We start from the raw sequence: 17,207 nt of genomic DNA, 5'->3' as shown, positions 1-17,207 counted from the left end.
TGGTTTGTAGCAAGTACTGCTACATGAACCGTGCATAGCCGGAGGTTGCGCAGAAAATATCTATAAACGCTTCCAATAACCGTTTTAAGTACCGTCCCGACTAGCAGGTTGGAACAAACCTCAAGTATCGAAAATACAGTCCTAGAAAAGGTTCACAAACTATATCTGTTGGAATTCGTAATCTCTATTGCGCAGAATCGTCACCGTACCAAGAACGGTTTTTCGATGGCTTGGAACAAACCTAAAGAAACGTGAGTAATCGGCTGATTATTATTTTCATTCCTTTCTTCAATTTGCTTCGTCGTCTGTTTGTGAGTGAATCAGAAATCACTTCAATCTCTATCCAATTGAATTGAATTGAATTCCAATATTGTGATCAAAAAAACTCACTGTAACCATGATAATTTTATCCAATTGAAATAAGCACAATAATTTTCACGTGAAAATACATATTTCTGAGGAACATTTCAAATTTAACAATTAATTTATATCGTATGTTTATGATTTATTCGATTTTCCACGGAATAATGAAGTCTGAGTTTTGAAATTGCTATCAGTTTTTGTTGGCAATTTAAATATTCTCCGGTGGTTAATATTGGATGTAAATTTAGTTTCTACCAAACAACAATGTTCGCTCAGTACTTGAGAAGGTGCTAATCCGTTCTAGGATGGCATCAATAACGAAGCAGAATGATTTATTCAACTGAATGTGGTGTTAGCAGGTATACTATTCTCTACATCGACAATCGTCTTTGGAGATGGAAGAAAAACTTATTTTTCACTTAATCCACTGGTGGATTTACCAGAAATTTGAGTAGATTGTAGCCTCGGATGGCAGATTTCAAGCGGCGGCAAAATGTGTCCAGCAATTTTTTTTATTTCCAATCACAAAATTGAAAAAAACAAATATTAATCAAACTAAGATGATGTTTTTGAAGAAACAGCGATGGAATTAAGCGTATATATAGAAATGGAAAGTGATTAGTTCAGAGTAAGACGTTTCTAGTTATCTCATATCTGCGTTAGTAAAACGAAGAATCCTATTTTCATTTTTTACAAAATTGAGTGAGTTGTTACCATCAATTCTAACTGAAATGGTCTAGAAACAAAATTAATAACTTTCAAAGCTACCTTTCACTTTTTACTTCGTATTGCTCTGTGTACAATAAGCGTAAAATTGTTCAGGTAAGAGAAGCTTTTCTTGCTGGAAAATAGTGAAAAACTATTTACTATCGACTTGAATTCAAAAAATGCTTAACGCTTTATATTAATCTGTCATGGTGATAATGTAGTAACTATAAAGATTCTTTCCCAAGTGGTATAAATGATTTAAGACTAGAAATAAGGGAGTCAAAGACAAAGAACTGTCGTGACGTCCTTTGACATTGATAGGTAGAGGTCACATCTTGTTTTGATTTAACCTATTTTTACCAACAAATAAACTTATTAACGAACTCATATACCCTCAATATTGAATTATAACAAGATGTAACTTGATTGGGGATCATATCGTTTTCAAAAATATTCACATTAATGAAATCTCGAGGAAACATCCACTACACTGTCTAGATCCAACTCTTCTTCTTTTATAGTATATCTAGTGCCATTTTTTCATTCCCTACGTGTAACATTTTGTATTGGTTCAGCTCTCTACATAAAAGAGCTCTGGAAAAGATGGAATTGAAGACAAAAGTGAATTAAAACAAAGATTTCAGTACTGTAACGTTTATGAAACAATTTGTAAATAAAACGGCTAGAATAATATACCAACAGCTTCCTTCTTCATTAGTATAAAGCGTCGCTATAACCTTTTTTATTTCTAAAACATATTATGTGAATATTATTTTAATCAAGCTTACAGTTCTGTGAGGATCGAAACGCAGAATGAATCGGTGACGTTTTATTAATTTTTTTACAAATTATTTGACATGGAACCCACAATTTGTCTCGAGTCATAGACGTAGAAAGCTTTTGAGTCTGCAACTGTGTGGTAAAAGCATAGAACAACGATAAAAAATTGACAATTGACAATTGACAATTGACAATTGACAATTGAGCTAAGATTTTCGACTTCTTCTGGATGTACAATATCTATGACTAGATTCTGAAAAGCTTAATGCTGTAGAAAATGAACATGCAACACCTTCTTGGATATATGCGATAATTTTTATGGAATTAAAACAGTTTATGAATACTTCTTTCATTGTTATACAATACAAAATATGTTTTAGTTTACACAAAACATTGGAAATAATCGATTAGGTCAAAACATTCAAAAATATACAACTAATAAATAGTTATGAGCTTTCAGGAAATTATAGCTACCTACAGAGAGCAAAACATACCTTTGAAATTGAAATTTGAAAATTCCAAGGGTACCCAGGTCCTCAAATAAGGGTTAACTTCAAAGCGACGTAACTAGTTATTGTTTTACCTCTAGTGATGTAGCGTCACGTCTAACGGGGTGTTATTATTTTAAACAACACTTCAATTTACATCAATATTTTGTTGTAAATTAAACCTCTTGTTTAATTTAAATCAAAGTTGTAAGAATTTGGTTGTAACAAACTTTTTATAAGAGTGAGCCCAACTACGAAATATCAACCTCTCCTATTTAAGCAGCCAAGTACAGTGAACTTCTATAAGTGCATAAGCAAACATTCAAAACAAAAAAGATGTTTGACTGAATAAATAGTGCACCGTGTACTTTGGTAAATACAGGTAAAGATCATTGAAACCTTCCTATTTTTATCTTCGTATATGGGGATAACTGGAGCAAAAGTTTGTGCACTATAATACATCCACAAGATGAAAAATGTTGAATTATAAGTTAGAATTTTTATTTATACACATGCCTACTAATTAAGTTTGAACTCTATAACTTAAACCGTAACCTAACTAACTCAATAGGACTAAATTTTGATCTTTCTTGGACTCATTTTTAACTAGAATATTTCTTTTTAGGAATATTTTTTTGAAATTCCTTCAGACAAGATCTAGGAATCCAATTTATTCATCAGATCTATCGAGCATTGTAAAACAAAACCAACAAAGTATGAAAACAGAAAATAATATTACGACAATTAGATTTTGAAAACACTCGTTTTTATGTTGAGTTAACTGATATAAGCAATTTAAAAGAGTGTAATTTAAAAACGCAGACCTCCCTGTAGGACCTAACTTAGCACAAGTATCGAAAATAAAGGTCTCTACATCATCTTCTTCTTCGAGCAAAGCACGATTAAAAGATAAGATCAAAATTCAATATTTTATAATATACTGACGTAATAATAAATAACAGTATATGAGTATGTGTTTCTAAGAATTTTAATTCAATGTCTCCAAGTTCTTCGGCTGGTTTGAATGTTTTTTAGTTTATATAAATGATAATAGATGGCGTTAAAGATAGATTAGATATTTGTTCTAATTACAAAAAGCCTTAATTAGTTTTAATTAGATTAGATATTAAGTCACTTTTCGTGTCGTATCGAAATAATAAAAAAAATTTTTTTTAAATGAATGTTTCAACAGCTATGTTTTCTTAATTCATCTCTTATTCAATAAAACTTGTTCTTAACTGAAAAAATACGGCTTTAAACCTATTAACAATCCATAACGAGCTCGGTTGATGTAAAGGTGAAGCAATCATATTGTTGAATCGGCTTAATTTACATGATACGTAATTAATCCTAATTAATCCTGCCAAAATAATTGCATTCGTATTATACGACTCGATCATTTGACATCTCATCCAAAACCGAATAATTACACCCCACAGACTGTGCACACTGTTAGACCAGTTCGTGATATTATCATACAAATAAATGACAGAAAAAAATTTTCTTCAAAATTGAAACGGTGGAAAAGCGTTTGATTGTGTGTTTATTCGTCGAAGAAAAATAGTTAACTAAAACATAATCACGCCTAGTACACGTCATCAGGGTTAAATACGCCAAAACCGAGAATGTAACAGGACCGCACTCCGCAATTAAGAAATAATTTGCGGTTCCATACAGAAGATTAATCATATAATAAATAAGTATACACAATTATTATTATAAAAATATGAAATACAAACGTTGAAGTTTGGAATAGATATAAAGTGAATGGCCAAAATATTCGTTTAAAAATTTAAAAATATGGTTTCAACCTTTTCCTGGACATGTAGAATATACTTTCTTCATGAAAAATATTTTTTGAGTTCACAATGGTTCGTAAAATACTTTTTTCGCCATTTCATGGATAATATTTGAATTGTATTTATTTTAATGGTCTCTAATAATTTGTTTCGTTTCATTAAGAAAGCCATTCTTGAATACCTGCTTTCCTTGTTGCCATTATTGGACTTTTCTCAAGTTTCCTCGTGTGATACAAAGAATTATCTAATACGAAAACTCTCTTCAAACTTCGGTAGAGTTTTCGAAAACCAATTTTCGGAAGTGACCCCGTCCAAATACCCAAAACTCTTGATTTGCACCAAATATAGAAACAAAAATATGAAACAATCTTTTTAGAGACAAGGTTTTATTCAAATGAAATTATGATTTGTAGGTAGCCTTTGGTCAAAAACTAAGAAAGTCTGGCCACGTCATTAGAATTGGAAAGATTAATAGAAAGAAGAAGTAATTGGATAGAAAAAATAAATGTGGCAGGAACAGGAGATAAAAAAAGAGATAGGATGGAAAAAAATGGAAACAGATTTGGAGACAGAATCCCACGCAATTTTTCAGCTACAATAATCTTATCTGAAAAGATAGAAAAGAATCACGATCAAGCAAAAGCTAAATAATATTCCACTCAAATTAGATATTAGAAAATTTTTCGATAATTTTGTGTACTACAACTTTGCCATTTCTGAGTTTTGAAATCTGCGCGCTCTCTAGCGGCTTAACTATACAACGTACTACAAAATGTCTAATGGTAAAGTTGGAGTAAATTTGATTATCTACAACTCGTCTCGGTTAAGTTTATCGCTGGGACGCATAGTTTTCTCGCAAAATAGTGAAATAAGTGCAAAATCAGCGATTTTTGATTAATATCTCCGCTCGAGATTGCGGTAACTCGAATTCGGTTTCATACGTCCATTTGAGTGGATTATAAAAGAATAATTTTTGAAATTAAGTTAAACGCCTCAAATTTCTATAATTACTATTGTTTCTTTATTTAATATTCAATCCTTTTCCAATTTCCTCGAATTTTCTCCGTTTACGGTATTTGTAATATTTCTAAAAATCTTTTTGATAGGTCTATACTATTACCCGAATTAATACGCCATATTAGCAGTCTCTTTTGACTTCGAGGCATTAGCGTGGGATGGTGAAAGATACAACATGTGCTCATCTTTGACGCTGGCAGACTTGTCTTGCCAAATACGGCGTACTCGCTCAGCGCCAGGGATCTCCTCTTGCAACAACATTAAATTATATTTATTACCTATGGTTAAAAATTCAATGACAGATATGCAAAGTACCGCATATACGATCGAAAAAAATTTCATAAATTGCACCGAGGATTTCTTAATAGCAACGGAGAAATTAAAGAAAAAACATAGAACCATATTTGGTAACACACAATATGTGCCTGCCTTAAACGTTCAAATATTTCGCACCCATTATTTTCAAAATACTTATAGCTACTAACAGCACTTAGCCATTATCTAAACCAAATTAAATTAGTTCATAAAACTGTCAATAAACCACCCCTTTTCCTTATTCTTACTCTTGGCGTCCACCCCTTTTGTATAGCGTAAATTCTATGAATACTTCGGTAGCTGATTTTCCTTTTTTCTATCATATAACTCACAACCACCCTCACTTAACCCTTCTTGTAATAATTTCAAACCCCCAAGCTAATAAAAACGAATCTCTTGATTGCGCTTATTAAAGAGACATTTCTGGAAAGCTGGGAAATTCATTTGATCAAAATTTTCACCACAAGTACTACTCGGTTTTTCTTTTCATCGTGTATATAAACTGAAGAGGTGTTTAGTTTTCTTCTTCACGTGAATACGTCGCTGTAAGAACTGACTTCCTCTTCTCCATCAATTCTTCCATATCTAAACCCACTAGCTCAAATTATACACGTTAAACATACTCCTTGTCATGCTCTACATACAATAATGTAACTCATTTGGTTCCTATCATATATCGGCTTTGAAACTGCTGACTAACATACCAAAGAAGCCTCCTTCGTTACCACAATATAAATTCATTAATTCTCATTCAACCCCTTTGTAAAAGTTCTTCCATCTTTGGCCAGTTACTAATTTTTAAGATACACAATATTATTAATCCCATCTATCACGTCATTAACTGTTTTGTTATCGTCATTTTGTTCCTGAAGTAGTTTAAGAAAGTCTTGATGCTTGTTGTAGATTCGTGTAGAAGTGGACTGACTCAACCACCATCCTCTTTTTCCAAGTATCGTCGTACGTGGATAATCTGCTGCTTTCCTTGTTTTATTCGTCAACAATATAAATACGAATGTCGAGGAAAAAGCTTAATCATTTGTTAGTCATCTCAGAAGAATTATACCAGAGGTAAATGCGATTCACTGTGTTATCCACCGACAACATCTAGTAAACAAAAATTTGAGTGATAGATTTAACAAATCGCTTCAATTTGTGATTAATACAGTTGACAAAACAAGAAGCAATGCATTGAATACACGATGAAAACTATTGCATACCGTAGACGCTGGTTGTCGAAAGATGTTTATCAATTTTTTTTTGAATTTTTGCGTATTTGACAGATTTGCTCAAAAAATTTGATGAACAAAGAGTGTATTTTTTATTGGTAGACGCGAATTTTCACAGTTTTCAAACTTGTCGCTGGTGGAATTCCTTGATGAAGACATTCAGACATAAGTTCAACATTCGATTGCCGTGCATGATGATTTCAAAATCAGATTTGAGGATAATCAGTCGATGGGAATACCACCATGGATCATAAATTCTTTTGATGGAATCCCAAGAGGTGCTACTCGAGCACTAATGAGGAACTGAAAGTGACATTTATCGCAAATGTTTCTGTTATATTGATAATTTGCTGTTAATCCATCAAGTATCTCATTAAAATCCTATATTCGATTAGCCAGATTTGCTTATTTGATATCCACTCACAGCACAATCAATTAAAATTTAATTGGAAATATGTTTAGTTAATTTGATTATCAAATAATTAGCACTATCAAGCAATCAATTCTAGTCTTCCCACTGTTAATTCGTCGTTTTAATTCAGCCACAATGCCGAAGTAACCATAGAATTGAAAGTTGGTAGTAATTTAGCTGAGGGGGTCCACCGGATCCGGCAAATTTTGTAATTGGTCTATTAAACAAAAAAGTTTGGGGAATAATGGTCTAAATAATGTTCTGTTAACGATATATTCTAAGTTTAAGTTATATTTTTATTCACAAAAAGACAAACCCATCGAGGATTCTAGTACTTGCGCATTCGCCATATTTTTAAATGCATTTTTCTGCGACAAAACAATGAGAAATAATGACAAATTGGAATATTTTGTTTAATAGTTGATGTACTAACGGTATGTCATCAAACTAAACAAAAATCTGGTAACACAACTAACGTATCGTGTTGAAATTTTTTTGAAAAAATAATAGATCTAGTATGAAAAATCCAAGCACTTGTTAATGACGAAGTGACTTGTCTTTTAAGTTAACACCCTGTATAATCAATATATCTCAACATATTCATTCCGTTAAGTAAGTAAAATAGAAAACAAAGACGATAATATACATTTAGCTGACGGGCAATATATATTTATTATCTCTACGCAATATTTCGCAAAAAAAGGCAAAAGATTAATTATATATGCTCCAGAATGACCATAAATTAATCAGTATTTACTTAAAGTTTTACATACTGATATCGCTTAATAGCTTTTAATCAGTTTTAATCAAGCAACAAGTTATTAAATTACTATAAAATGGCAGTCGGGCTTTCGACGAGACGAGATATAAAATGCATTCCTTGGTGGGCTCCAAGGAAATTTCACATATATTGATTACGACCACAAGTCAATAATTGTTGTTATTAATAAAAGGTGAATAAAAATTCATACAATCAAGAAAACATCGTTACTGTTAGAATGTTAAGAAATTGCAACCAACTTTCCTTTTATATCTACTCATTTAATTGACGAAATTTGCGTAAATCTTTTTGTTTCTTCAGTATTAGAGTCAAAAACAGTTCTAGTTCGAGAACTAGAATATGGAAATTTGGAAATTTTTAACCAGGGTTAGTATTACACATTTCGAATCAGGAAATCTTATAAACCAATCTGTATATTATTCCACTGATATAAATATCTCTCTTTTATTAATTCTGTAGTATAGATTTCTTAGGATAGGTACTTAAAAAGGACTTAAAAATAATTGGAAACACGTTTACGGCAATTGATATGCAAATTTTCTTGTAAGTGCAGGTCAAATACTTTCTGGTGTAGCTTCTTGACGAGCTGCTGCTTTGATTGTTTTTTCCTATTATCTTCATAAAGAAAAACTGAGGAAGAATGTTGTGAAGAAAATCTACATACCAATAAATTTTCTTTCATCGTAATAATACGCTTTAATCAAACAGATATTGAAGAAATTAAGAATTGGTCATGATTTACTCATGAACTATGTTAACTTTCGCAAATAGCACCACCGTAGATAATGAACCAAACCTTTTATTCACGTGTATCCGATACCAACATTTTCAAAATATAAATTTTTTGTCATAATTTATAATATTAGTGCGTTTTTGGGACTCGCCGATTACCAGGAACAGTTGAATTAAAACTATTGTATCTTTTTGTTAAGGACCCCAAACAATTTTTCTGAGTATTTATAGTAACATAAATTTTGTTTATAACTCCACCAACATAATTAAATATCATATAATATACTAACTGAATCTCTAATTTGACGGTTGAAATTAGAAGAAAGATATTTATGTATACCTTGGAAAATCAGGTAAGATTTTTAAGTTCCTTTGTAGTCTGTTCTAATTAAATCTTAAACAAACACATAGAAATCAATTTTGCAGGTGACTGTACCTGTGCTTTCACGCATTCCAATAGGTACGGTAGAAAGATGAAACACGATTTGTATTCTGCCGAAATTTGTTAGGCCTTTAAGCCGCAGTCGGGGTCCAAACATTTTTATTTCATATTTTTTAACAAGGTTCTAGAGACAAACGGAAAGTTTATGGTTGATTTTTTGAAGATTTTATAATACAATTTTCATTTCAAATGCTGAAAAAAATCCTTCAATATTACGGAATAAGAATTCAAAAATGTTTACGCGTCATTGCGGTGCAGTGCAATGATTAATTGAACTTCATTCTCAACAGAATTCATTCTTGTTTATCAATCTTCAACCCTGCATAGAAGCAATTCCCATATCATTGCCCACTCCAACAGACCCTCCTTCTATAAAAATTTTCCTTATCCTATCAAATTCTGTCCTAGCTTCTTACGAAATTTTCTCTTTCTCTTGGTGGTCGACCTCTACTCCGTGTTTCTTACCCAATCAAAATATCTACAGGGCTGTAAGACAAAAATAAACATTTTAATATGACCAGTGCCACAATTCCTTTTGGTATTGACCAATTTCTAAGTTCTTCCTTGTTCTATTTAGTGACTAGGCTGGACAGAAATGTTACAGCTCTTAGTAAGTCCCAGAAGATTGATGATATTATCAGACACGGCTTCATGAAGGTTATTCCCATATCGGTCAACTGCTGACACAAGTTTTTGCTTCAACACCATCTTCTCTACAGAACCTGCAGTCGCTGGTGGTTTTTATTTCCATTCTCTCGAGGTGTTGAAGGTAGTCTAGTCTTCTAACTGTATTCCAAATAACTTTTTGATCGAAAGATTTCGTTATCTGAGACTTTCCGACAATACTTCAAACTATTTCCTGTGGGACCACTGTGAATATTCAGGAATTATATAACATATATAGATATATTTGATCTTCTTCCACTTGGATGTTGTAGAAATTTTCTGCTACTGATTTATGATCAATGGGATTTGATTTTTACAAAAAAGATGCTATAATTAAGTTTTGTGAAGAGCTTCAATATATATATATATATATATATATAGAATTCCTTGACTATTGGATTAGATTGTGGCCTCGTAGATCACCAAGCATTTATTCATCTAGACGATTTTTGGAAGATTAAATTTGCTTATAACTTATTGAAAGACTAGCATTGGACATTAGAGAGACTATGTATTCCAATAATAATTGTTGTTGTAAAAGAGTTATAGATTTTAGTGACCAAGGACGAAATGCATAAGGAATATGTAGCATATGCTGATAATTTGTCATAAAATATAATATACACCTTCATTTGTGGTTAAAGACATAATGTAATATTCTAATTTTACCGTTGCTGCTGCTGTATATAAATAAATATTTATATTTATACGGTCCAGAATGATTTATATTTTTTTATAATACTTGAGGTATTTTATTGTCGGCTAATTAATCTTTTGACCGCCATAAAAATAAAATATTAATACATCCAGTTTTTTAAGAACCTGCTGATCATTTTTGAAACAGAGAAACATTTACGACAGTGAGATTAGAAGCAGATGGTCTAACTTTGTGAATAGAAATTATTATGAGATATAATTGAATTATTAAGTGAATTTTAAATATGGAACGTGTCAAGATTTTTATAAAAACCAAAACGAACAGAAGAAATTTTATTGTTTTATTGACCGTCATTTGAATTTTTGTTTCTTTGTAGCAATTTTTTCATTTTAAATGAATTTCGGATTTCGGTGTCATTTACAAAAATACTGTTTAATCACCGTTTGTTTTAATGCTTTAATAAAGACTATAAAATCTACCGTTGACAAAACCTCGCTCAATACTTGCAAAAGTTTGAAGTAATCTGGTAGTTCAGAAGAATTATTAGAAAAATTGTGATCAAAATTATTACATTTTATCTATTAACTCGTTAATAGTAGAGTAAAATCTATTTCCATACTGAGAACCATTTCAATATGTCAAAAAGTGTCCGTTAAAAGGAAGCTAAGTAAGGTGGCGCCAGTTAATATTATTCTAGTAACTTCTCATCATCAGCTCATAGTCGATATCTCAACTACCTACTCTATAGACTTATAAGTCTGTGTTTCAAACAGTGAACTTGACTGATCGTAACTGATTATAAGAGTAGGATAGTAAATTAAATTCTTATTTCATAACTATCTCAAAGAAACCATTAATATACAAATTCATTTGAAAATTGTACATAAAATATATATATCTGCTAAATCATATCGTTTTAGTGAGGATTTGAATAATAATTTGCTCTTTTCAGATAAGTACTTTTCTCCACCTCTACCCTACATAGTTTCTACTCATAATTCTGTCATCAGTCTGTCATCAGTTACGTTCAGTCAAGTTCACTGTTTGAAACACAGACTTATAAGTCTGTAGAGTAGGTAGTTTAGATATCGGCTATGAGTTGATGGTTTTATAATTTTATTGAGCATGAATTTTAGGAAAAAAACTGAATTGAGTATAAAAAAATTGGGAAAAGACAAGGATTTGTTTAAGAAAATACCTAAGTTTATTTATAAACTTACTCGAATAATATTTACTTACTGATATAGTCGATAAATTGTTTAGACAACTGAGTAATAATTAGGTATCATATATCGTACATTTTAATTAGTAATACAAATGAAGGCGCCAAAAAATATATAATGATGTTATATAGTAACTATGTAATAAATCCGTACTCAAATGTGTTTTTAATAGAGCAGACATTAACCACGTTGCCAAACTAGTAAATAGCTTAGCCAAAGTGTATCATACATAAAGCTTCAATGAATAATTACTTATATAAAAGTAACATGTATAAAATTACCACATTATATTAATAAATAAATCTAGTTACTTCAATGGATGGCAGATTTCAAATTGTGTGAAAATGTTGGTTATGCAACCACAATTACATTAAATGTAGGGAATCTTTTTCTATATTTAGCTACGATATAGATTTCAATTTATGTGGAAGACATTCGAATCGTTTATGTTAAACAAATACTGGCAATTATGATAATGAGGTGATTTAATATTTTATATTCCACATATTTTTGTATTTAAATTAAAACAAACAAAAATTACTTATGCTTATTATTAAAAATGAGCTCATTAGTATTGTATTCTTATGTACTTTACTTGAAATCACAACAACAATGTTTTTTTAAGCAATTTGTCATTTTTTTTTAGATCATTTTCCTCAATTTTCGAATACTTTATTTTAAACAGTGTTCTATACAAACAGGGTAAAAGAAATGAAAGCGATTTTTTTATTTAATTTGCATATGTTGAAACCCATCAAGATCTAAACTTTTTGTATTTATAGAAATATATTTTCAAATAAAGTTGTATTGTTCCAAAAAACTTTATTATAACTTATATACCTCTCAACAGTTCATTTTTCGATTAAGATTCTGTATCTTTTGATCTAACCAATGTGGTAAAATATATATATAAATCTCTTTATCATAATTTACCATAAAATGTGTATAGGATGGTATTTGGGTGCAGCAGCTACTCAAAAAGGGTGGGAATTGGGCATAAGGGCGGTAAGATACAAGAATGGTGAAATGTAAAACAACGTTTTAGAAAAACATTCTTGTTTTTGTACCATTTCTAATTTTGCATACTAACATAAAATAGTAAGAAGTTTCTTACAATGTTATACTGGCAAGTTTATACAGAATGTTGATGGAAAAAATTCGAGAGTAAGTAAATGATGTGACAATTTTCAATGGATGATTACGTATGTTGATGTAGTGTGATTGACGAAATAAATAATTCCTTGGCTACTATCGGGAGACCAGGGGCGGCTCATGCCCAATGGTTAACAATCCGTAGGGGACAACTTGTACAATTCAAAGTATTTTCAATGAAAAATCACAATTTATGATAATTTTCTTCATAATGTCTCTTTATAGCATGTAGAACGATCTACAAATCTCCTAAACGATAAATTTTATCGAGTTAAACAAAGAGTTTGCTTCTGTTAAAAAAAATTATGTACGAGAAAAAAGTTTTTATGTCACACCATTATTCTCACTCCCGAATTATTTATTATTATGTCCCGGAACACTCTGTATATCAATAAAATTTCGAATATTGTTGAAGGACTATTATACATATTTATAAATTCTATAAATTATTAAAGAAAAAAATTAATACAGTTTTTAACACATAGCAGTGATCATAATTTTGAAAGAATAAAAATAAACAAATAAGTGAATAGAGGCTCGCAAAGGTTGCGTTTTGAAGACGACCCGCGGTGCCGAAAATGTAAATCATGGGCATGGGTGCCCCACGATTCATTCCAATACCTTATGGATTTTATTATTTACCGGCAATTTTTGGCATAGCGGCGCCTTTGTTATAATGAACAACACTTATGAAAACGCATTAATATTCAAGCCTCCAGGAACCATTATGGGTTTTGTCTACATTTATCATAATATGTATTTTAGAAATAATTAATTATGGGGTCCTGTCGACGTATTTATATTTTCATCATTTTATTATTATTTATGAACAATAATGATATCACGTTTGAGAGACTTTGTTCTCGAAATGGAGTTTATTGTCTGTTAATTGAATTTCTATTTCTTTGTTGCAATTTCCATATTTTTAATTTAAATAAGAAAAATACAAGTCATTATTTTGTTATTAATAACATTATTTTAACTATTTACTTTCAAATTTACGAATACAACTGAATATTTTAATCATACAGATAATATGTATGAAATGACCACACTGTAGTAATAAATGAATTCAGTCACTTCAAGGGATGAGCAGATTTCAAATTGTGTAAAAAACACCTTAGAAATGTTGGTTATGCAACCACAATTACATTACACGTAAGGAACCTTTTCCTATATTTAACAGCGATATAGATTTTAATATAAATGGAAATCATGCGAATCGTTTATATAAAAAAATACTAGCATTTGTAATAATGATATGATTTGATATTTTACATTCAACGTATTCTTGTATTTAAATAAAAACAAACTTCTTCACCAATCTGTCATCAGTTACGGTTCACTATTCGAAACATAGATTAACCAACTTATAGAGTAGGTAGTCGGTGGTCTTGTTTGTGAAAAAGAACAGCCAACAGTAATAGTGGCCTAGTTTCATATCCAAAATCGATATTGTTATAGAATATGTACTACTTTAAAATTAATTAGAATAATTTGTCATTTTATCAAACATTCTTTGTAACGAAACCCGCGTCTGTCGAATTTATTATCTATGTAGAGGAAAAATATGCATCTATAAACGACCTTCCAAAGTAGTAGTACTTCTGTTTAATTTTTACTACAACTTAAAGTGTAACATCATGGTATGAAATGAACGTAAACTGGTTGTATTTGAATGTAGTTGGCTTTTGTCATCCCAAGATCTTTGACATTTCGACGCAGGTACATAAAAAATTCCAAGTTAAAGGTAATGTGCTCACTATCAAGAACCAAATCATTCCAAATACCTTTACACATCGTCCAACCCTTATATACCTTCAACACGTTACTACCAACATCTATTTCCTTGCCAATAGTGAATCAAACAAGAAATAGGCATACGATACATCCAGAACTATTGAACAAATTGTATTACCAAAAATTATCGTCTTCTCTTTGCAATTATTATTCTTCTGAAAAATACCAGAAGTACTTGAAAGAATACGTGAAGAAGCAAAAACAGATTCTTGTAGAATATTCTCTTAGTAATGATCAAAAGCCATCAGCGTCGAAATATTTGAAACATAGAACTAAATCACCTCCACGGAAAAGAATTAAAATTAAAAAAGTAAAACCTGAAGAATTCAAGCTGTATGAAACTGGAAAAGCAGATCCTAATCAGGTAGAGGTTAAACAAAAACCTAAAGGTGAGATAAAGTAAACTGATAAACTACCATCCTGTACCCAATATCCAGTTTTCTATCTTTTGTAATATTTGATGGTGCAGTAGAGCGTCTTAATTTCATTGTTTGTCCCTCCAATTTTACTTAAATCTAATTTTCTTCGCTCATATTTTCTTTATTTTTGGTAAGGTTATCTTAACTGCTTCAAAGACTCTTCCCAAATAAATAAAACACTGTTCTGTTATATTTTTGTTATCTGTTCTATAAAAAAAAACTACGTATGGTATGATCTACTCCATCTGCATCCTGTTATTCAACTGCAAAGGATGCTGAGCTTATTATACCTTGTGGCATAAGCGTCAAATTTGAGATATTTCTCAAAACAACTGAGTGGCCGTTTGAGCTGTACTTTAATATAATGGATTGAAGCAGCAAGCTGAAACTTTGTCTACAGCTTGTTCATAATGGTCACTGACGCGTGCAAGAATATTTTTACTCTATTTACTATATGTGGTCAAAAAAAATCGACTGAACTAGGTATTAGGAAGACATCTGTTAAATGTTGTGTTGTATTAGACGTTGACTTCCGTATTTAAGCAAATCGTTTGGTATTTTGTCTTGTCTTGGTCTTTCAGATTTCCTTTCATTCGTCTCAACTAGCTCATTGATACCTAGAAGATATTTTCTTCGAGGTATTAGCACTACTCCCTTGAGGAAGCTAAGCGTTTAATGTTAAAATGTCTTAAAATTATATTCGACAGAGCAGTGACCGATCACCAGTTTTATTTCGTTTCTGGACATCACTAGCAGTTTCTATAACTTAGCCGCTATGGTTATGAATCTTTTGGATTGTCTTGGGCCTAGAGCGTTCCTCCAGTAAAACAGTTGTCTAAATTTGTTTAAAATTAGTTTTTAAAACTGTTAGTTCAAGCAATGGAAACGAAAATAACCGACTATTATAACGATTGCTAAATATTCGTCACCTGTAATCTACTATTACATTTTGTTTCAGCAATTACGATTATAGAATTGATTCTTCGACAGAAAAGAGATGAATTTAAAAGAAGAAAAGGAGCCTGCGTCATTTGAAAAGGGAATATATCAATACACCAAGTGACATCATAAAATACAATTCTGTTCTTTTAATTTGGAAATAAAAAGATAATGATATTAATGTTGTAGCATTTATTACTAAAACTATTCGCTTTATCCTACAAAATGGCGTTATTGTTAGCGTAGGTAAAGGATCAGTTCCCAAACAAACTGTGTTCGTATATGTGTTTAGCGATAAATTTTGGAACTAATCGCGAGTTTAATGTTGTTATCAGACATCTCAAGAAGTTCCTCGGACTTCTTAACTGTTATGAATCTTTTGAATTGTCTCAAAAGTGTTTTTGTAGGAAGATTCCATCTGATCCAGTAGTCATCAGTTCAGTTCGATGTACATGTGACTTATGACACCGCAGCAGGACTATGGTCCAAAAGAGTATTGCCTGGTATTGTTGTATTGGTATTAATGCTTTCATAGTGCCTTCACACATTAAATAATTTAAAGCCGCTTGACTATGTACGAAAGTGCTTTCTGGTAAGGTTTCTATCTAGAACTCCTTGGCAAATACGTTTACTGCTAGCAACTCCTTGAAACATAATTAGTTCTTTTCCTAATTTTATATCGAGCTTGCATTCTGGTTCAAAAATACCCAATTCAGCTCCTTGCACTACCTTCGAATCATCATTATTTTGCGGAGATATTTATTGATTTATGATTGATGGTCACAGATTACCAGTTTAAATGGAATGTCTGTGTCCATCATGCTCCATAATGTCCATTATACTTCTCCGTATATTATAAGGTGAAGCTTCTAAGGCTTGTTGACTCAATGCTCAATTTATATTTTCGATTTCAAACATTGTATCTCTCCCACTATTGATATTAACAAACAAATTATAATCGACTAGTCCTGTAGATTGTGCAAAAATAGTAATTAATCGATGCATTTTACCCAGACTGCGGAGCATTTATTTTTGTGAAATTTATGACTGTCTTATTTGTTAAATAAATGAGTAGACCTTGAATTAAATGAAAAACAATAAATTAAAGAAACGTAGTTATTCCTACCTGGGGTCATATAATATTCTCTCGGAATCTGTGGGGCCGATAATTGTTTTCGACCGAAGTCTAAACGCTTCTGAAGAAGAATGGTGTTAATGGTAGTGCCTTTTTAATTTGAAAACAAAAAAAAAAGTTTTACGTCTTGTCATAAAAAGAAAATGTAAGTG

Source organism: Diorhabda sublineata, chromosome 6 (genome assembly GCF_026230105.1).
Source record: "Diorhabda sublineata isolate icDioSubl1.1 chromosome 6, icDioSubl1.1, whole genome shotgun sequence".
Classification (NCBI taxonomy): domain Eukaryota; kingdom Metazoa; phylum Arthropoda; class Insecta; order Coleoptera; family Chrysomelidae; genus Diorhabda; species Diorhabda sublineata.
The sequence above is the reverse complement of the archived record's forward strand: the minus strand, read 5'-3'. Positions refer to the sequence as shown.